Raw genomic sequence first — 23191 nt, 5'->3', positions numbered from 1 at the left:
TACCATACATTTCTGAAGGCTATAAAGTTTGAAACTCAAATGACTGTCATTTAGTTAATTCAGTCCTCAATGATTTGCCTCATAAACCTAGAAAGCCATACATTTTATGAGGAACAGGCCAAAAAATATGAGGCAAATTTCTGGGCATTCTGTGAAAGTCTGTACAGTTGAGTGGTATGCCTCTCATAATCATCTCTCATTGTGTGAGTGGAAATATGGAATGACTGGCTTTTCCTTGTGGATAAAATGAACGGGCCTCTCAGACCCTGGGTGGCTGCCTGGAGGGCTGATGGCTAGTAAGCAGTGGGGAAAAGAAAAGGAATATTAATAAAGCACTCCCTCCTTTAAAATGTATTATTTATTCAGTCGCATACCATTAGGAAACAAGTCAGTGTTTCATGAGTTAAATCCAGATACCTTTGGGATGATTCAAATTAATCATAAGGTGTATAATGGAAAGGATGCGTCTGAACTAGATATGGCTCTGAATAAAAAAACAAAATATCACAATTTGCACTACCACTGGAAAAAAAATTAATCATTATGAGGTATAAAGGAAATAGTTCTCTGAACTAGATGTCACCTCAAATAAAAAAATACAAGTTTAGTATTTTTAGTAAATTGGAAATATCAAAGGAGGATATTCATTCATTGTGCATGAAATGTACCTATTATATAGTAAACTACTATTATATATAGACTACTGTACTGCCTCACCCTTGAAATCTATTAATGTGTGCCAGCTATGCAGGCTGAAAACTCACTGGGCATGTTGCAAGGAGCTAAACCTTTAGGAAGAAAATAGGAGTGCAAAGGGAAAACATGACTGTTTCAAAAATGACCTATCTCTGTTCTGACAGAATATAAAAAAAAATGGATAAACAATTATTCCCAAGCAAAATAAAGAAGGAAGTCAAGATGTGAAAAGTATCTCAACGTCCTTATTTCATTTGTACAAAAAAAAATAATAGTAAAATGAGTTTAAATAACCAAACTACATGTATTCTAAAATATTGCATAGCAGTTACAAGGAATTATTATTTTTATGGTAATACAAATAATTACAGCTTTGCAAGCTTTGCTCATGAGGTCATAATTATTTATACATACCACTTTGCTGTCATTCTTATATATGTTATCTTTTGTGTATTTGCTGATTTAGCAAGCATTATCAAATGACTATGAGAATCTATGACTTTTAACCAATTAGAATGCAGAACCATCAATATATTTGTTAATACTGTATGGTAGAACGTGTTTAACCACCATTTTCAGAAGTTTCATTTGCAGTGTTAACTTGTAATGTTTGCCATTACAGATGACAAACATTTTGTAAACATAAACATTGGTTTTTAATAAGATTGCCAGTTTTAACAACAGAGGTCACAATGTACATGAATGAACTTACACCTAAGACTCATGACCGATCAACAAGACATCAATAAAAGCAGGTTATATGAAAACATAACTAAGGAATGTTCTTTTCTTTAAGATTTGTTGTCACCATATACTATAAAGAAATATTGTAACACCAGCCATGTTCAGTTTCTCCAGTCAGTATTCTTAACGTGTCTCCTCCAGGTAGATTCAGTATCATCTCAAATGGTTTACCACATGGATAACCACAGCTATTAATACTTTATCCATAACTTTCACTACAAAAATACTTTAATTTCTTTAATGTTCCATGCCTTTCATAGTCATAACTCTAATTACATGTTCTGTTATGAATTATTGCAGTGCTAATTAATGTGACACTTTAAAATCATTAATGATTCTGACAAATTAGTGATTAATGTTATTACTTTTACCTTTCCTGCTTATATCATAATGTTACTACTAATAATAACACTATACACTTATAACCTGCTTTTGTGGATGATTAAATGTTTCATCTACTGCTTTGCACACTTCAACATTTTGAATGTTAATTCTAAACATCTTTCCAGTGGTGTTTCAAAGCACAAGATGAAACTCAGTGTTTCAATTTTCTAGGAATACTGTTTCTGTATAGCAGCACACAAACCCAGAGGGCATTATTGTCATTAGGCAGTAAGCTGTTTCCAATATAATTGACATTTTATTTACCTGATCAAAACACAGTGGCGTTGCTGTATAATATTATCAATTTGCCATGAGCTTGGTGGCCTCACAGGTGTTTACATATTCCATTAACTTTGTTTAATTAAGCACTTTCACAGGATAAAGCACCGTTTATCATTAATACCTGATGCCTCTTGGTGCAGTGTAAGTCATTAGTAAGACATAAGGTGCAACTGTGCAGCTTTTTATGTTAGAGCCTTGCCTAAAAATTGGTTTTATTTTTTTATTTTAAGAAATGCCACAGACATTGGTTTTAGAGTTATATTGTGCACTCACATTATATGTGTTTTTTTCATCTGTTCCATTCTGAAAAACATCATAAATATAGATAAGAGTCCACAATGTCTAGCTAAAAGCAATAAAGTTAGATACAAGATTAAATCAAAATGAGATGCCTGGAATGAAAGAAAAATTTAACTTAATTTTCAGTGGATGGCAAAGTCTTCTATATCCCCAATTCAGGGGGCTGTGTCTCCTACATGTGTTACTAGTTGCAATCAAATCCAAGGTTGTTACACCTTGACAAGGGAAGGGGAAAACCCCTTTAAAGGTTTTGAAGACATGCTTGTTATTTTAGGTAGTTATGCAACTCACTTGTCTGGTTGTCAACTAGATGTCTGACTTCCACATTATAATAATTGTTTTAAACTGGTAGGAACATTTATTTGCATACATTGGAGAAACCTATTAAACTCCATTTCAGCAAAACAGAAGGACATATTTCCTTATCATACAGGTTATGAATAACAGCAAGATGAAAACTACAGGATTATGGCAGTATAACTACTCCAAATCTCACTGGAGCAATACATAGGAAAACAGGCTTCCTTAAACATCATTATATGGGGAGAATATAAAGGCATTTACAAAGAGAGGCCTTAGGTGTGGAATAAAGCAGCAGAAAAACTTTCAAACTAGTTAGAGAAGAGAAATACCGTATTACATCGGAATGTATGTTAAACAATGGAAAAAGATAGGAAGTCTAACTAAAATTGAACCCGGTGTTGCAATGAAACACTAAAGAAGTTTTGACAGTTGGAGGGTTCTACTATAAAATGTTAACTTCCAGAAAGCCACCAAGTTAAAAGGACAAAAAAAAAAAAACAGAAACTTATGAGGGTGAAAAATCATTTTAATAGTTTTTTTGTAGGGGCAAACACCCCTTCAACGGCCACACACCCTGAACTTATATACACCAACTCCACAGTTGCAAAAGGGAGGAAACTCTCAAAAGAAGTGCAGCATTGATGGCAAATATTTAGAAACCACATTGGCAATGATTTCCTATGGAAAACAGCACTGTGTGCTACTGATACTTCAACAATTTCACCTCAAGCATGTGGAGGGGAGCTCAGTTGTAGAAATGAAACAGTCAGAACTTAAGATGATGCTAATATCATTACTCTTGATAGAGGCTGTGAGGATATCAGATATTGTTATCTGTGCTAGCATGTCTGGCTACAGTTTTGTAAATACTTATGAATAATTATAAATTACCCTGTGATATAAATGCCAGGATGACTAGCTACAGTTTTCTACATAAATTTATGTTTTTGATTGTTTCTCTGATTTATGTAAAATGTTAGAATCAAACAGTGTTTTTCTGTCTGACCAAATGTACATTTTTTTAAAAATAATAATGAATGCAGGTTGTGCCAGTCAGCAGACCTTGAGAAGATGTCATCGTGTGCCAGAGCTGAAAGGAATAGAATCTCCACAGCTGCTGTTTTTGTTTACTTTTCAAAAGTCTGAAATAAAATAGTAGAATTTGCATAACAGCTTTCTATGACTTTTAAAAAATTCTGCTGTGAAAAGAAAGTTCTGAGTCAGTTGAGTTTGGCATTGTTAACAGTTGTTCAGTTGAGCTGAGTTGCAGAAGTTGTAGTAGTCAGCAGTTGTTTTCCAGATCAGTAATTATCACTCAGAGTTTCTACAGCTGAAATAATAGGATTTGCTATTCCAGTCACTGAAGACCAAACAACAGCCTGAAGAGTGGACATATATTCTTATTCTGATTGCAGAAGTAAGAGCATCATCTTGTCTTTCTGGCTTAATTTGATTAGACAGGGGCATTTAATCTTTAGACAGTTAGGGAGTTACAGTTTGATAGTTAGAGTTATTTTCTTAATTAGTGTGAAACCTATCCTACAGTGTTAGTTTCATAATTCCTCTGTGTGAAACTATATGCTTTATTGGAATCAGTTATTCAGTGTATATGTTTGAAATCATTTTATTTATTAAGTATTTTACTATTGTTTATTGTGGCTGGTTATTGAGAAAGAACTTTTAATAACCTTAGAGTGTTCATGCCTATTGTAATAACACCATGGCCACTGCAAAAAGCCTGACTGCTTGGATTACATGCTACCTTACATATCAAGATATATTTTACCCAATATAATTTAACACCTTTTTTGAAAGGTATTGTGGTATTTTGGCCAGTGGATGCATTACTGTGTAATTTGGGAAAGAGAACATAGCAGGTAAATCTGTGCTAGTCTTTCCCAAGAGTCTTTGTATGTATGATTATCAAATATTGAAGAGGGAGTGTGTCAAATATCTAGAACTGGAACACAGTGCTCTGCAGAGGGTAGTATGAAGACTTATTTGGGGATCTAGATTGAAGCAAATAGTTCAGTCCCAGGTTTGGAGCCTGTTCCCAGTGCACCCTTAGGGGAAATTGTGTGTTCCATCCCTACTTTCAGTGAAGCTTCCTTACTGGAGACAGTGGTGAGGGATAAGGCTCCTTAATTACTGCCCCAGGTTTAAGTAGGGGGTCATCACAGAGGCCAAGAAAGTTATAACAAGAAAATGGAAGACTAAAGAAGTACCTAAGTAGAGGAAGTAAAAAAAAAAAAAACTTATGGATCGACCAAGATATATGGAATTGAGCTGGACCAGAGATCAAGATATAGGTAAGTACCTCTGAATAAATGGAATGCCTGGTCTCAAATCCATATATGAACAGAGGAAGAATACTCAATTCATTTAAATAAATTGACAAATTAGGTGAAGGAAAAGGTAAATCATTGATAATGCTTGAAGTTTTAACTTAGAAATACAGCACACTAGGCCGGAGTAAAGATTAGTTCTTATGTACATAATGTGGTGATGCACACAAGTTGGGAGGAGATTTATCTATACATAAACATTATTTAAAGAAAGTTAAAATCTTGAAAATGAATTAGGTAAGCACCAAAAGTATACAGTACTTCATAAGATATTCAGTATATGACTTCAATTGAGAAATTTCTGTTTAGTTACAGATTTCTTTTGTAATGATTTGATTAAAATCTAAATTAATTCTGACAGTTACTAATATAAGTGTTAAGTACACCATGCATGAAGACTGCACTACACATTTCACTATGTTTTAAGTTAAAGTTTAAGTAAAAGGTTATACTGTCTGCAAAACAATTTGTCAGTAGTGGAATCATGGTTCATTTTACCCCTTTGCCTGACAACAGTTTTGTTTTCAATATTAGCAATCACCCATACCTTATTCCTAGATTCCCCCTTGACTCTCCTACTCCCCATTATTAGAGTCCCCCTCCACTATACAAACATTCCCCTTCCCAATTATTTCCGGTACTTTCATTCTAGACCTACACTTCCATTCTACACCTGTTCTTCTGGCTTTCTCAGTCAACCAACAACCTTTCCTCATCTACATCAACCTATTTTATATCAAACTAAACTAGCCTACTCTCTCCCACTACTAATAATTAACTCCTCTTTACAATAACAAAAAAAAAATCAAATCTAACAGCTTTTGACACAAAAACCTTGATATTCTACAACAAAAATCTAATATCTGCAACAATCCATTCATAAAATGTATTAAAGTAGAGCCTAACTCTGAATAAGCCTTTCCATAGCTATACATAGCCTTCTATTGTTAAAAGATACCCTTTCACCAAATAACACTACCAGTGCACATTGTTTAGACATAGCAGACCATGTTATTATATCATATAGATATATCATTCCAACTAATTTGTAAAAATGTCTCTAGAAAATAAGTTCTTGCTAAAACTTTCCTTCTCCAAAATATTGCCTTTTCTTCCATGAAAGCTTGCCTTTGTGAGTATCTGTTGTATAAGCAACAAATGGACTAAACTTGAAGCATGAATATCCATTGAGACATTATGCATCATTGTTATTTCAAAAACCTGGCTAAAAGACAATTGCTACCTGGGAGGCTTCATACTACACAACTACTGCATAAGCCCTGACTACACCAGATGCAAGTAAAATGCAACTCCATTCTAGATTTTGTAGCAACATCAAAATGTGATATATCCAGTGATGGTGCACCAAATTGGGTTTTATTTCAACTAAGTCTGAGCAACTGTATGCATCATTTCAGTATCTCACTTTACATTCCATTCACAGCAGAAGTCAATCAGATACAACTATATCTGATGAAAATTTCCCAAATGGCCAAACAAAACAAAATATAAACAACTTTAATGCAATTGGTCAAGATAGCAAAAATTTAAATAGGATGGTATGACAATTCCATCTGCAACAAGTAAATAACCAACTAGACATTACTCTTTACAAAAACACGACACAGCACTAGACTTAATAATAACCAACCCCAGACAGATGCTCAGGACTCAATGTTGACCCTAATAATCTTAGTGACCATTGCCCTTTAACTTCACTATGGTGATTCAAAACTCCCAAACCACCCCTGCAAATCTTAGTTGGGTTACCTATTCCAGGTCAAAAACTCAATGCATGTAATTCTATCCTGGGTGCAATCAGTGGACATTTTACAGTTATACTGATCCATATGCTTAATGCTACCCTGGGTCCAATCAGTGGACATTTTACAGTTATGCTAATCCATATGTTTAATGCTACCCTGGGTGCAATCAGTGGTCATTTTACAGTTATACTGATCCATATGTTTAATGCTACCCTGGGTGCAATCAGTGGACATTTTACAGTTATGCTGATCCATATGTTTAATGCTACCCTGGGTCCAATCAGTGGACATTTTACAGTTATGCTGATCCATATGCTTAATGCTACCCTGGGTGCAATCAGTGTTACAGTTATGCTGATCCTACCAAAGAGGTAGACTAATTTAGTAACATACTATCCTACATACAAGATACACTATTCCCAGTTACCAGTCGAAAATGAACAGGGTAGATATGCCCAAGAAAACAAAGGAAGGATGAAGATAAGGAACATAGGTTCTTAGGTTCATAGCTAGGTACTAGGCTATTGGCCCAGGGGCCTATGTAAGCCTAGCTAACAAAGTTCCTTGGTTTGTGCCACCCAAGAAAGTTATTTCCTGTGCCCCTGTCAAGCAGAGCCACAGATGTGATCCCTAGGGTGAATTTCCTATTTCCCATCCACTCATCAAGAGTTTTCTTGGAGAGTGCTAATGAGGAACTTTGCTTGACGTAGATAGGTAGTTTGTTTCAGAGTATAGTAAGTCTCTGGGACAGGAATCTATCCCACCAGCATGTTCTGTTTATTGTGGTGACAAGGGTTAGGTCCCTAGAGTGTGTATCTCCGAGGGATTGGGATTTCTTTAGGTGTAGCATGTCCAACAGCTCTGGGTTTGACATAACTTTGTATGTTAGGCAGAGATCACCTAAGAGTAGGAGATATGCTACAGCGTAAAGCTGGAGTTTTTTGAGACAGTCAGTGTAGGGCATCTGTTTGAGTCCCATAATCCTCTTTGTGAGGTACTTCTGTAACCTTTCCAGCTGTTGCGGATGTCTTGTGAGGTACATTCCAAAAGGGCCGTTGTACTCAATAATGGGTCTAATAACAGCCGAGAAGACATAGCCTATAAAAAACTGAAAATAGAACCTATGGAATAATAAACATCTTCAAATATATCCAAACCACAGAAAAACAATGACAATGTCCACTAATTCCACAAAATCCAAATACTTAAAGGGAAAATAAAAGAAAGCAGATAGCCAACCCAAATTGTCCTCGAATTAAATAAAAGCTGGCTAGCTAATACGAAACCTTTGCCAACCTAAACCACAACATTTTTTCCACTGCACCTAAGTTCACTAATATACCCTTGTTGTTAGCCTGCTTTTATTTTGTTAGTAGATGCAACAACCAGATGGTCCTCATAACGAGCCTTCCCAATACCTATTTATTTCCCTTCTGAGTTTGGTGAACCTAGGTTGTAAACTTAACTTTTTTACATCACTGATATTTTTCTTTTATTAAATAAAATGCCCAATAATGTGTTTTATGTTTGAACGACTTATGAATCCTAGCAGGACCCCACAGTGACTTATAATCAGATGTAGTAAATGAAATTGCTACCACTCTAATGGGTAACAGACAATCAGATCCTTAAAAAGTATAACCCAGGATAGAGGTTGATTGAAACACAATTGTCCATATATGTATAGGTTTATTCATACTGTTGAAATCAGCCTTATGACAATTTCTTACTGATGATTATTTTTTTCTGTATTTTTGATGAAACTTTAGTATAACTTGTAGAATGTAGAATGATCTGAGTTTGATAAGAGCGGAGCAATGTAATTATGATGATGATTAACTGACAGATGAAAAATTGCAATACATAGTAGATTACATTCCCTGGTAATACCCTCAACCTTGTGGGTATAAGACACCATGGATGTACATTTTATAAGAGTATATATCTGCCTTTAAACAAGGAATGCAGTATCCACTTAATTTCAGAAGCATTAAAATTCCCCATGGGAAGATCATAATCATTACTTAAAAGTCAATAAAATGGTTCATAGTATATTAGGGATTTTAAAAAATTCAATAATGTTAAAATGATGGCTTGACTACATCTGTCTGTCTATCTCTTTACCTACATCATAGAAAGTTCATGTCTTTATGCATTCATTTACTGCTTGTATATCTAGTAATGGAACAACATTTGCTGCAATCCCAAAGTTTTCTGACCTCGGAGAAGTGGTGTGATATACAAAGCCCCCTGTGTGGAGAGTGGCTTCAAAAGTTTGCCCAACACAATTCCAGTTCATCCAGAGCTGCAAAGCCACTTAATATTATTATTAACATTATTATTATTATTATTATTATTATTATTATTATTATTATTATTATTATTATTATTGCTATTACCATTATCAAAAGTATTGGTAGGTTGGATAGGTTTCACAAAATGGTCCAACCATGGAGATGAACTCAGTGAAAGATATCCTTAACTGTTTATCTACAATTTGTTTAAATCACTAAAATTTGTAAGCACTTTGCCAGCATCATCAAATTTTCAGGCATAAATACAGTATGGTAAAAATAAAGCAAAAGTAAATAATTCAGCAACACAAGTTTTATTGACACCCCTCATTGTATACGTAGATGGGTATGTTAGCACAAGTTTTATTGACACCCCTCATTGTATACGTAGATGGGTACATTAGCACAAGTTTTATTGGCACCCCTCATTGTATACGTAGATGGGTACGTTAGCACAAGTTTTATTGACACCCCTCAGTGTATACATAGATGGGTACATTAGCACATGTTTTATTGACACCCCTCATTGTATACGTAGATGGGTACGTTAGCACAAGTTTTATCGACACCCCTCATTGTATACGTAGATGGGTATGTTAGCACAAGTTTTATTGACACCCCTCATTGTATACATAGATGGGTATGTTAGCACAAGTTTTATTGACACCCCTCATTGTATACATAGATGGGTATGTTAGCACAAGTTTTATTGACACCCCTCATTGTATACGTAGATGGGTATGTTAGCACAAGTTTTATTGACACCCCTCATTGTATATGTAGATGGGTATATTAGCACAAGTTTTACTGACACCCCTCATTGTATACGTAGATGGGTATGTTAGCAGAAGTTTTATTGACACCCCTCATTGTATACGTAGATGGGTATGTTAGCACAAGTTTTATTGACACCCCTCATTGTATACGTAGATGGGTATGTTAGCACAAGTTTTATTGACACCCCTCATTGTATACGTAGATGGGTATATTAGCACAAGTTTTATTGACACCCCTCATTGTATACGTAGATGGGTATGTTAGCACAAGTTTTATTGACACCCCTCATTGTATACGTAGATGGGTATGTGCATGAAATGCACAGCATCTAGTATTGTAGAAATAGGGTGTACATTATGATGAGTGACAAAATGAAAAATCATGCAGCACTGTATCAGAAATCATACATATCAAGCACAGCTAACACCCCCATATTCCATTCTCCATTTTCCTTCTATTATTTATTTTTTTATTTATTTAACTAAATTGTTAAGCATTTACCTGGTTTTATGCTTATTTTTTCCATATAATGTCGGTAGGACATGATACTTTTAGAATTTCTTTCCCTTATAGAGTATAGAAGAATGGTTGTTCAATGTTTAAAAGAAGTTTTTTTTTTGTCAGTAATGTGGTTTCCTGATATATAGGTGCATACATTTTCATTGGGGAATGTTTTCCTTCACAGGGAATGGAGCTAGTGCAGCAGATCAAAAATCAGTGGCTTAAAAAGTACTGTCTTTACCAATCGTTATGTAATCTTGAAGCTGATATATGTAATTAGAATGGGGTGTGGGGTGCAGCCCCCTACAAAAAAAAATATTTTTTAATCCTTTGTGGTTCAGTGTTTTTTGAAGATGTTTTCACATCAATGATGTTGAGACTGACGATATGTGCTGTTGATCGATCTTTATGCTTCCATATATCTTTCTCAATAAAAATATATTTATAACCGTGTGTGTGTGTGTGTGTGTGTGTGTGTGTGTGTGTGTGTGTGTGTGTGTGTGTGTCTGTATGTGTGCGTGTTTGTGTGTGTGTGTGTGTGTGTGTGTGTGTGTGTGTGTGTGTGTGTGTGTGTGTGTGTGTATGTGTCTGTCCGCATGCCCATGTGCGCACATGTGCGTCTGTGAATTTAGGGAAATATATTTTACTTTTACGCACTAAGGAGGGTTTAGACAGTAGAAGGACTCCCATGCCCTCTACTGTTAAGTAGCATATGGCCCAGGAGTTGTAATCTATTGGTTACATTATCAGGTGTCCACTGAGGCTTGATAAAGTAATATGGTGATAGGAGCAGAACAGCAGAATGCTTCTATGATGGTACAGTTAATAAAACTCTGCAAACCTGACAAATCTTACAATTCAAGGTATAGGTTCATAGGTTCATAGGTTCATACTAGGCTATCTGCCCTAGGGCATTTATAAGCCTAGCCAGAGTTGTGTGGCTTTCACCACCCCTTATGTTGAAGAATACTATACCCATTAGTTTGCCGTGCCTCTGTCCAGCAGTGATACAGAGATGATCCCCGGGGTAAACCTACGATCTCCCATCCACTGGTCAAGATTCCTCTTGAACAGAGCCAGTGAGGTGCTCTGTCTCACATGGACCGGGATTCTGTTCCAAAGCATAGGGAGTCTCTGGGTGATGAATCTGTCCCTCCAGCACATCCTTTTTATATCCGTGTTGAGGTTTAAGTCTCTTGCTCTTGTGGCTCTGGTGGATTTGGATTTTTTGTGGTGGAGCATGTCCATTAATTCCGGGTTGGACATGGCCTTGTATGTCAGGCACAGGTCACCTCTGAGCAGACGGTATGCGACTGAATAGAGCTGGAGTTTCTTCAGTCGGGCAGCATATATTTCTAGAGATCCTAAACTGAAGATTAATTTTAAACCCTGAAAACTCCCAGTGCAAGTCAACAGGTTCCCAGAGGTGCAATTGTGAAGATGAGGAATTTTGAATTAGGAGCTTAAAGCAGCACATAAGGAAGTTTGACCATGTTTGGTGCTCCTTGGCTGAGTAGGTATGAATGTATGGTGAAAGTAAATCAGATCAGTGAATGATTTTTAAGAGAAGATGGTGACTAATGCTATACATTACCTATGCAAAATTCTTTCCCTAGCAGTTCCACACATGCAGTACATACATGCACACCACAACTGTCCTCTAATGTGTACTTTAACCCTAACCCACCAATACCTGCAAATACACACACCCACACCTAATACCAAAACCACTTACCTTAACTCAAAACAAATCTCATCAACATCCACATAAGATTATTCAACAAACCATGTAATTGACTGCAACAACATATGATGTAAATACAACAGCTTATTCTAGCAACAAAAGCAACATTCAACAGAACAAACTGTAAATATATATATATATATATATACGTGTGTGTGTGTGTGTGTGTGTGTGTGTGTGTGTGTGTGTGTGTGTGTGTGTGTGGCTCTATTTTTCTCATCAAATGGGCACAACGTCAACAGTCAGAATATTGATGTAATAATATCAAAACAAAGGATGTCGACACACTGTAATTTTTCATTAGCAAAGGCAGAATGATGGTTTACCCTCTGGAATTCTTAGCTGAGATTTGAAAAAGGGATCCCCTTCTCCTGTAAAAGTAGAGGCCCAATAAATATGGTATATGGTAAATGATCACTGGCTAACAATACTGGAGCCTCGGGTATATCACAAATAGAATTTAGACATGGGCTATTACTGAATAGCATCAGCCTACCTCATTCAGCTCAGTAGCAATGTTCATTTAAATCGACAGACTCTGATTTGTTTTTTATGGTTTTAATCTCCCCCATACATACAAATAGTTCAAGCACGGGCATTAATGCCCTTCTAGCTTGCCATTATACCAAAACACTTGTTCCCATAATAAGTGATCAAGCTGTTCTTAAAAATATCTAAACTAGTACTTGCTTTAATGTAATTTGGTAGTCTGTTCCATGCATCAGCTACTCTGTCAACGAGCAATTAGTACACTTCTCATTCCTATGGAATCTTCCACATAGTTTGTCTGATGAGTCTGTGGTACTTTTTGATAACCCCAAACATTCCCAGAGGTAGTTGTCTCTAAACACCCTATATACATATATATTTACATAGATATAAAACAGATACACACGCACACACACACACACACTCACACACACACACACACACACACACACACATATTTACACACACATACATGCACGCACACACACACACACACACACACACACACACACACACACACACACACACACACACATATGTATGCATTATGGGGTCAGAAGTCACAGGTATGATGCTACATAGAGCAGAAGGAAGAATGGTAAAGCTTATATAGATTCTAATTTGCTTTGTGTCTAATTCTTGTCATCCCCATTTACATTGATGTATTCACTTTAGTTAAGTCAGTACATTCAAGCACACACACACACACATACACACACACACACACACACACACACACACACACACACACACACACACACACACACACAGATATTCTTTCTTCCAATTCTAGATTGAAATCTTTGGTGTCACATACACAGAATGGTACTGATTTCACACAGTCATTGTTTTGCCCAATACTCATAGTAACATCAACAGTGACTTCAGGTCCTTATGAATTTTGAACAAACTAGTCAAAACAAGCAGTGCTAGATGAGGTGACCAGAATATTTCAAATAAATATTTAAATTGTCATATCTTTTCCTGCCAAGTTTTCATGTAAGATTTGGGAAAGAGTGTTCTGTAAATCATAATTTCTCAAGTTGCAGTGTTCAAGAAGCTACTGGCAGTAATAAATTGCTAATCTTAAATTATGCTAGCTTCTGATAAAAGACATTTACTTAAGGTTTTCTTGTTTTATATAAAAAAATAATTTTGTTTTCGTCTTCATATATGGTTTGCTTTCATTTTGTACATAGCATTAATCATTAATTTTTTGTCTAATTAGAGGGTCTTAACACAGCTTTTTTTTCTTGAATAACATTTTTATAATTAAACAAAGTTCAGTGGCCGACATTCATTCTCAAGCAGGGTTATCATGGAGAGGGGTAAGAATTTATGCAATTTACTTTTATTCACATTATTTCCTTTTGATGTTGATTGGTTATGCGATGTGCATTGTGACCTTGGTGACCCCAAAGAACATAATTACCATATTGACCTTTTCAACACTGACAAGTTTTACTGGGAATTAAAGCCCTCCTAATGTTTTATGAATGCAGTGCCACATGTTAGTTCCTAAAGTTTTATGACAGCACCTTGTTTGTTTTTACTGTGCTTGTTTTATCTAGCCCTCAGAATGAACCATGCATGTTCATACATTGCAATGTTTCTGATGGCCTTTTTGGACAGATGCTTATCCATTAGGAGAAAAAATAAATACCTATAATAGAAATACATTATTACTCTTTGTGGGTTGACTATAAGAAATATAATAACTAACTCAAAAATCACTGCATTCTTGTTGCTAGAGTTTAGGAAATTTTAATCTGTCAAAGTGTGAGGTCTGCAACATGTAAGCAATAGCCTTGCTTAGATCCATTTGTCTTTTGCTATTCATAGGTTATATAGGTACCTTATGCTTGGAATACAGACTTGGTAGTGATGTGTATCTGAGACCCTTGCCAATGTATTGTTGCTCCTAGCAGTATAAATTGTCCAGTTTGGAATGTCAGCTTAGTTGAACAAGTGCTATCATGCCTTACACTTTGGTAATGATACATGACTCAGATAGTAAAAATCTGCTAGCTTCAGCAAAGACAAAATAGAAACTCATTAGTTAGACACTTTCACATCCATCTTGTCTGCATATTTACTTGTTACGTGCCAGAATCAATACCTAAAGTCTACCTGTTTATTTGTCAGTTTCATGGTTCTTTTTCTGTTTTCTTGCCTGATACATTGTTTTATGTGTTATGGTGTTGTTATTTATTTATTTATTTATTTATTTATTTGTAATGTCACTAAAGTGTAGATTGCATTATTAATTGTTTCTTCTATAATACCATCAGTGCCTACCTCATGCTAGCTTGTATAAGGGTTGCATAGAATAGTTCTCCCAGTTTTTAGAAAGGTATATCTTTTGTGGTTTCAACTCATTGACTAAAGACAAAATCAAACATGTTTCACAGTTGAAATGGGTGTAATTTTGTGATGTCCATTTTTTTTTATGGAAAAACACAGCCAGTAGAAAGGAAGCCAGGAATCTTGTTTTGATAAGAGTAGTTTTTTTTTTTTTTTTGAGGGGTTACATCATTGAGTTCTCCATCTTTAGGGTGTCAATCTCCAGTTGCATTGATGAACATTTGTGGTCTAAAAATGCATGAGGTAGTCTCACTTGATCACAGCTGGTAAGAAAACCCTAAAAGAGCAAGGAACAAGTGGGGCAGCAGCAGATAAAAGAATGTTAGTTTTACAGCAAGACAGCATCAGGATTAGCATATGATAGGTGCTGTAACCTTATCTTCCTTCTGCATTCCTGCACAACCATTCCTGCTTCTCTCTCATACTTGCCCTACTGGTAGTATATCAGAAACTTATTTCTAAGTGCTGCCATTTGGAATGTTTTTTTCAAATTCTTTTTTAAGAGTCTCAATATGCTTGGTAGCTTTCTCTTTGCTCCTATACACCAGAAGGCTTCTAGCAAATCTTTATTGTGCAATGCATTTCTTTAATATTGCCTTTGCAATTTGCCTCAAGTATCAAGTTCTGGAATTTAGCAAAGAATTGCAATCTTATTAATAGTAAATATTTATATAAGTCTGATGCTGCTAATATTCCCCTGTCTTTACTCAGTATTAATTTGTCCCAGGCCACTTTTAGCCAGTCCCCTGACCATACAAATTTGATCAATTTTTCAGTTTCACCACCCCTTTCAAGTAGGAAGTATCCAAAATGCTTGTCCCAAGTAATGTAAATGCATTACCACATGCCAGTTTAAAACTTGCATTTCTTGGTGCAATTCTAAAGGCAAGTTTTTCGATTTCTGCAGACTGTTTTTGATCATCTGAAAGTTTTCCTTATAGGATTCAGATACTGACCCTTCATATGATTTTTTTATCCACACTTCTAAATACTTAAATGTATCATGTGTCCATTGCTGTAGATTTCCCCCCTGCCTTGTTACTCTGTCTTCCATATTGATAATAGTGGGCTTTGTCTTTTCTCTGTTTATTTTATATCCTGAAACTTTCCTAAAGCTGTCTGGTTTATCATTCGAACCCTTTAGCTCTCCTTCTGGTTTCATTAAGGTTAGGGTTATATAATTGGCAGAGGGTGCAATTTTATGTTCATCTCTGCCTCATTTAAAGCCAGCTATACACAAATTCCAAATGCCTGTTACTAATAGTTCCAAATATACAGCAAATAACAGGACTTGTAATCAGGGATTTGATCTCCTTTGCCAATAATTGCATGTTGTAAGAGTCTGTGCATGTCATTTTAGTAGAATCTCAAAGAACACTCCTGACAAAAAGTACTTGTGAATTCTGCAGCAAGTACATTTAGAGATGTACATTTCAGTGTCCCCCCACAAGAACTTCTTGCACTCTTGCTAAAATAGGCCTGTGCTATAGTGCCCCATCTAAATATTGATTCCTTCCACTGTGAGTACTTCTGCAGGACTGATAACATAGGTACACAGACTGACCATTAACTAGAGTATCACGTCACCCTGAGTGGGGATTTGCTCTGTATGTTACTGTAAGAACTAAGGCTGCAATGTTGTACACCCTCTAAGTACAGTTCTTTACAAATCTGCAAGTACATTGAGCAGTATGTCTGTGGGCTGCTTGGTGACACCCTCCCATGTTCCATACTTTCTACAAGCACTTCAGTCCATGTCTTTCACAGACATGACCATTCTAACACAGACGTGAATGGTGAACAGAAGTGCTACTCAGTACACCATTTATTTTACTGTGCAATGCACTGAACACCTACTGTCAGACACATGGTTTCTATTTCTGAGAGTGGCACAATCGTGCAGTGGATAGTACTGTCACCTCACAGCAAGAGGTTCCCCAGTTTGATTCTTGGCTGGGGTACCTTCTATGTGGTGCCTGCATGTCTCCCCTATGTTTCTGTGGATTTCCTCTGGATGCTCTGGTTTCCTCCCACATTCCAAAAACATGCAGTAGATGGCCTGGACACTCTAAATTGGCCATAGGTAACTGTACACATGAATGTATGGTATGGAAGAACTACCATGGCAGGACTAGCCACCTGGTGGTGTAAACCTTGGCTGTAGATGATTGTCACTGTTGACAAAAAGGGATTGTGGATGGATGGCTGGATTTGTCAGTAGTGTGGATGGGATACTGAACTTACAGGATATGGTAATGTGTGAGCACTGCATCTCTGAATCTGCTATGTAAATAGAGCTCATAAAAGTGTATGAAGGTGTTAGCAATGATAAACAAAGGGATGTTTTGTCATACAGAGAACAGGTCAACCTTAGACCTTGGACCTTGGAAGCACTAAGGCTAAGTATACTCCAGTATCAGCATCAGAAAAAGGTAAAAAGTACTACAGTAACAGAGCAGTATAAAGTTTAATAAAATAATGAGTGGTGGGTGAAGTTTTGCTTGCTTGCTCACAAGGACAACTACATTCATTAGTTGCTCTGGAGTGGAGAACAATCTTAATTATATCAGTTATAAGAAAATAATAGTGGCTAATACAGAGGCAGGTGCTATTGCAAGGAACCACTACAGCTAAAACAAAAATGAAATTTTTACTGATTTTCTTAACTCATTCAAGCCTATAGTGCCTTGCTATATACTTCTACTTAACATCCATAGCTCCTTTTAGCATATAGCCCTTTCTTGGGTTTGACTTTTTAACTAAGTAACTTACCAGCTTATAATAGGCAGAAATAGAGATAGTAAGGAATTATTAATAAAATGACATGAAGTTTGTTAATCTAGGATGTCATGCAGTAGAAAAGCCTTGATTATAGTATGTTTTTTTTAAGTTGATTTTTCAGAAAATGCTCTGGAATGCATGGATGTGTGCAGGATGTAAGAAGTACAACATTCCACACTACATAGGTGTGAATGAGATAATATCTGAAAAAGGTCACATTTGGGCTGAAAAAAGATTATTTGTAAATAAAGACTATTTTATCGACTACACAAACATCATTGTTTTTAATTCTAATTTAAATGGTATTGCCCAACAGTGTAGTCCTGTTAAACAGCAAATATAACAAAAGACTGAATTTCTTTTCAGTTGCAAAACATAGACATAAAATAAACAAATTTTCCATCAAGTGGTCCTCTTTAAGTGAATTTATTTCCATTACCTGATCACTGAGTCTGCAGCTCCACCTGATATGAATAAAAGCCACTGATGTAACTTTCATATAGGTGTCCGGATTCTCTATGGGGCCTTCTCAGCATGTAATGAGGTCTCCAAATATTCTAGAACATTCTCTTTCTTTCATTTTGCTATATTTTATAATGCTGCACTTCTATGTTAATTTATGTTGAAATTTTTAATATTTAATAATTGCTTTGGTAGAACATATTATATAGTGACAGTTACAATGCACTTGAAGTCCATTTTATAAGAACTGTAATTGTGCTACTAAAATAAGTCTATCCTCAGCAGTTCTTAGGAATTTAAAAGGATTTACTGTATGCAAACAACAAAGCAATTATATACGTGTTATATGAAATAGATTCTGCCCTTTGCTACTAGCGTTAATGTTGATAAAATTGATTTAATTAATACATCTTGTCCATCAAGCCTTTAGTCGCCAAAACTTCCAACAAATCTGCTTATTCAGTGCAGTAACATACAGGCAACAACATAGGGTTACTCCCACAGTCACCAGCTTTGCTTTGTCACCCATGTACAGTCATTAAGCAATGCACAAAGTTAATTCAATAGATAATAGTTCTATCTAACAATTTAACTATCTGCACCCCTAGAACAATCCTACAAGTACATTCTAGCCTCTCTTTTCCACTACCCCTGTATCCCTCCACATGGAACCGCTTTCCTTCTTCTACAATGTCTCTAATTACTAATATAATATTCCTCTCCCTCTCCCTATTTTTCTGTCACCTGCTAAATCTAACATCACTGGACACAATGTACCCACCTCAAAAACTTACATCTATAACATCTACTCAAACCCAATTTTCAATCGCTACTCAGACATATCCTCCAGCCTGTATGAAATAAACTAACTTCTATAGACCAAATTAAAAATCCTTCCTCTACAAAAAAAAACACCTGCTACTGCTCACCCTTGAATTAGCCTTACAGATAAAATAGAAAGCAGTTACACTTTATTTACGGTTCCCTATTAGAAGACTGAAGACGCATTTGGTCGAACTTAAAGCCTGAAACAGCAAAATATTAAAGTGGGTTGCAAGCAAATTCTTTCCCTGGGAAAGAATTTGCTTGGCTGCTTCGTTAATTTGCCATTTTCGGCACTGTAATGCGATCTTGGAGTGGGTACATTGGTAAAAAATCACTGTTCTGACAGTTCGTAATTGTAAGCTTTCACTTACATAGGGTTGATTAAGCACCATTCGCTTTTTAAGCATTCGGTGATCTAATATAGACCCTTTATTTACCCACATAAATATGCTGACTTATCCTAATGTGGGGATATACACCCTAACCCAGGACCCACTTCTTCCGCTTTCACCCCCCCCCCCCCATTTCTACAAATCTCTAAACATCACAACTCTCAACCTTCAAAGTGTTTGAAACAAAATCCCAGAATTCCATGCCTGGTTATCCTACAACAAACAAGATATGATTGCTGCTACCGAAACCTGTCTAAAACCCTATATAAAAGACATCAAATTCCTCTCCTTGGGCTATGCTTGTTTAAGAGAAGACAGATGCCATAAAATGGAGGAGGAGGTGTTGCACTACTCTATCCAAATACCTTTACTATTCTCCCTTATACTAACTTCATTCCACAATTTCCTGCCAGCAAAATTATAATATCATTCCTAAAAATGAACAGCAGTAAAACATCTTTGCATTATAGCCCTATACATACCCCCAGGTAATAACATTCTGCTATTAGAAGAACTTCTGGCCTGGACATCAAACAATATAAAAAAATGAAACAATTATCTTGACTAATGTAAACATTAATTGGCTAGTTCTCTTCTAGTGCTCCCCTTCATCCAATCTTAACTTATTTATTTTTACTCAGCTTATTACCAATACAACCAGACCCAACAGAAACAAGGAAAATGGTTCCATCCTTGATAGGATTCTGGTCTCTGACCCAAACAAAATTTCATCCACAGGCACAATACCCTACAGTATCAGTGATCACATCCTGCCTGTATTCTGCATAAAACATCTCCATCAGTAAGTCAACACCAATATAAACAAACAAGAAGCCTAACCAATTTTAACCCAAAAATCCTCATGAAACCTTGAAAAACATCAACTGGGAAATACTAACATTCCTTCCCCTCGATGAAGCTGTTGAGTTCTTTAACTCAACATTTCTCAAGACCCTTAACAGATTACCCCCACTTTGACAAAAACAAATAAAAACTAAACGTGCCATTTGACTCAGTAGGCCCACCAATCAGCTCATAACTGCTATGGACAAATCATGGAAACTTCTTCTACTTTTGGCTGCTCCCGTCAGGGGTCGCCACAGCAGATCAAATGTTTCCATTTCTTCCTATCCACTTTATCTTGCTCTGTCACACCAACCACCTGCATGTCCTCTCTCACCACGTCCATAAACCTTATCTTAGGCCTCCCTCTTTTCCTGTTACCTGGCAGCTTCATCCTTAGCATCTTTTTCCCAATATACTCTGCATCCCTCCTCAGCACATGTCCAAACCAATGTAATCTTGCCTCTCTGGGCTTTGTCTCCAAACCTTCCAACCTGGGCTGACCCTCTAATATACTTATTCCTAATCCTGTCCATCCTCGTCACACCCAGTGCAAATCTTAACATCTTCAACTCTGCCACATCAAGCTATGACTCCTGCCTTTTTGTCATTGCCACTGTCTCCAACCCATATAACATAGCTGGTCTAACTATCCTCTTGTAGACCTTCCCTTTCACTCTTACTGGTACTCGTCTGTCACAAATCACTCCTAACACTCTTCTCCACCCACTCCATCCTGCCTGTACTCTCTTCTTCACCTCTCTTCCACACTCACCATTTCTCTGAACTGTTGATCCCAAGTATTTAAACTCATCCACCTTTGCCACCTCTACTCCCTGCATCCTCACCATTCCTCTATCCTCCCTCTCATTCACACACATATATTTTGTCTTAGTCCTGCTGACCTTCATTCCTCTTCTCTCTAGAGCATATCTCCACCTCTCCAGGGTCTCCTCCACCTGTTCCCTACTCTCACTACAGATCACAATGTCATCTGCAAACATCATAGTCCATGGGGACTCCTGTCTGATCTCATCTGTCAACCTGTCCATCACCATTACAAATAAGAAAGGGCTCAGAGCTGAACCTTGACGTAATCCCACCTCCACCTTAAATGCATCTGTCACTCCCACCGCAGACCTCACCGCTGTCACACTACCCTTGTACATATCCTGTACCACTCTTACATGCTTCTCTGACACTCCCGACTTCCTCTTACAATACCACAACTCCTCTCTAGGCACCCTGTCATATGCTTTCTCTAAATCCACAAAGACACAATGCAACTCCTTCTGACATTCTCTGTACTTCTCCATCAACACTCTCAAAGCAAACATTGCATCTGTAGTGCTCTTTCTTGGCATGAAACCATACTGCTGATCACTAATCCTCACCTCCCTTCTTAATCTAGCTTCCACTACTCTTTCCCATAACATCATGCTGTGACTGATCAATTTAATCCCTCTGTAGTTACTACAGCTATGCACATCACCCTTATTCTTAAAAATCGGTACCAAAACACTTTTTCTCCATTCCTCAGGCATCCTCTCACTTTCCAAGATTTCATTAAACAATCTAGTTAAAAACTCCACTGCCATTTCACCTAAACACCTCCATGCTTCCACAGGTATGTCATCTGGACCAACAGCCTTTCCGTTCTTCATCCTCTTCATAGCTATCCTTACCTCCTCCTTGCTAATCCACTGCACTTCATGATTCACTATCCGCACATCATCCAACCTTCTCTCCCTCTCGTTCTCTTCATTCATCAGCCCCTCAAGGTACTCTTTCCATCTGCTCAACACACTCTACTCACTTGTGAGTACATTTCCCTCATTATCCTTTATCACCCTTACCTGCTGCACATCTTTACTAGCCCAGTCCCTCTGTCTAGCCAATCAGTACAGGTCCTTTTCTCCCTCCTTAGTGTCCAACCTTTTATACAACTCATCATATGCCTTATCCTTAGCCTTCGCCATATCTCTCTTTGCCATGCACCTCATCTCCTTATACAATCCCACTTCTTCGCCAACCTCTTTCTCTGTATACTCTCCTGTACTTCTTCATTCCACCACCAGGTCTCCTTGTCCTCTTTCCTCTTTCCAGATGTCACACCAAGCACCTTTCTAGCCATCTCTCTTACTAGCTCTGCTGTAGTTACCCAGCTATTCGGTAATTCTTCACTGCCACCCAGTGCCTGTCTTAACTCTTCCCTGAACATCACCTCACAATTACCATTTTTCAATTTCCACCATTTGATCCTTGGTGCTGCCCTCACACTCATCCTCTTCTTGATCACCAATGCATCCTACAAACCACCATCCTATGCTGCCTAACTACACTTTCCCCTGCCATCACTTTACAGTCTCCAATCTCCTTCAGACTGGCCCTTCTACATAAGATATAATCCACCTGTGTGCATCTTCCTCCACTCTTGTATGTCACCCTATGCTCCTCCCTCTTGTTAAAATATGTATTCAACACAGCCATGTCCACTCCCATCTGACTTTCTGCATTCCTTTGCTTAACACCATACCTACCCATCACTTCCTCATCCCCTCTGTTCCCTTCACCAACATGCCCATTGAAATCTGCTCCAGTCACCAGTCTCTCACCCTTGGGTACAGTCATCACCACTTCATCCAACTCACTCCAAAATTTTTCCTTCTCATCCATCGCACACCCAACTTGTGGAGCATATGCACTAACAACATTTATCATTATACCATCAATTTCCAGCTTCATGAACATCACTCTATCTGACACTCCTTTCACCTCCAAAACACTCTTTGCATACTGTTCCTTCAGGATAATGCCTACGCCATTTCTCCTCCCATCCACACCATGATAAAACAATCTGAACCTGCCTCCGATACACCTAGCCTTGCTCCCCTTCCAT

Source organism: Protopterus annectens, chromosome 12.part0 (genome assembly GCF_019279795.1).
Source record: "Protopterus annectens isolate FY-2018-M chromosome 12.part0, PAN1.0, whole genome shotgun sequence".
NCBI lineage: Eukaryota > Metazoa > Chordata > Ceratodontiformes > Protopteridae > Protopterus > Protopterus annectens.
Note: the sequence above shows the minus strand (reverse complement) of the source record.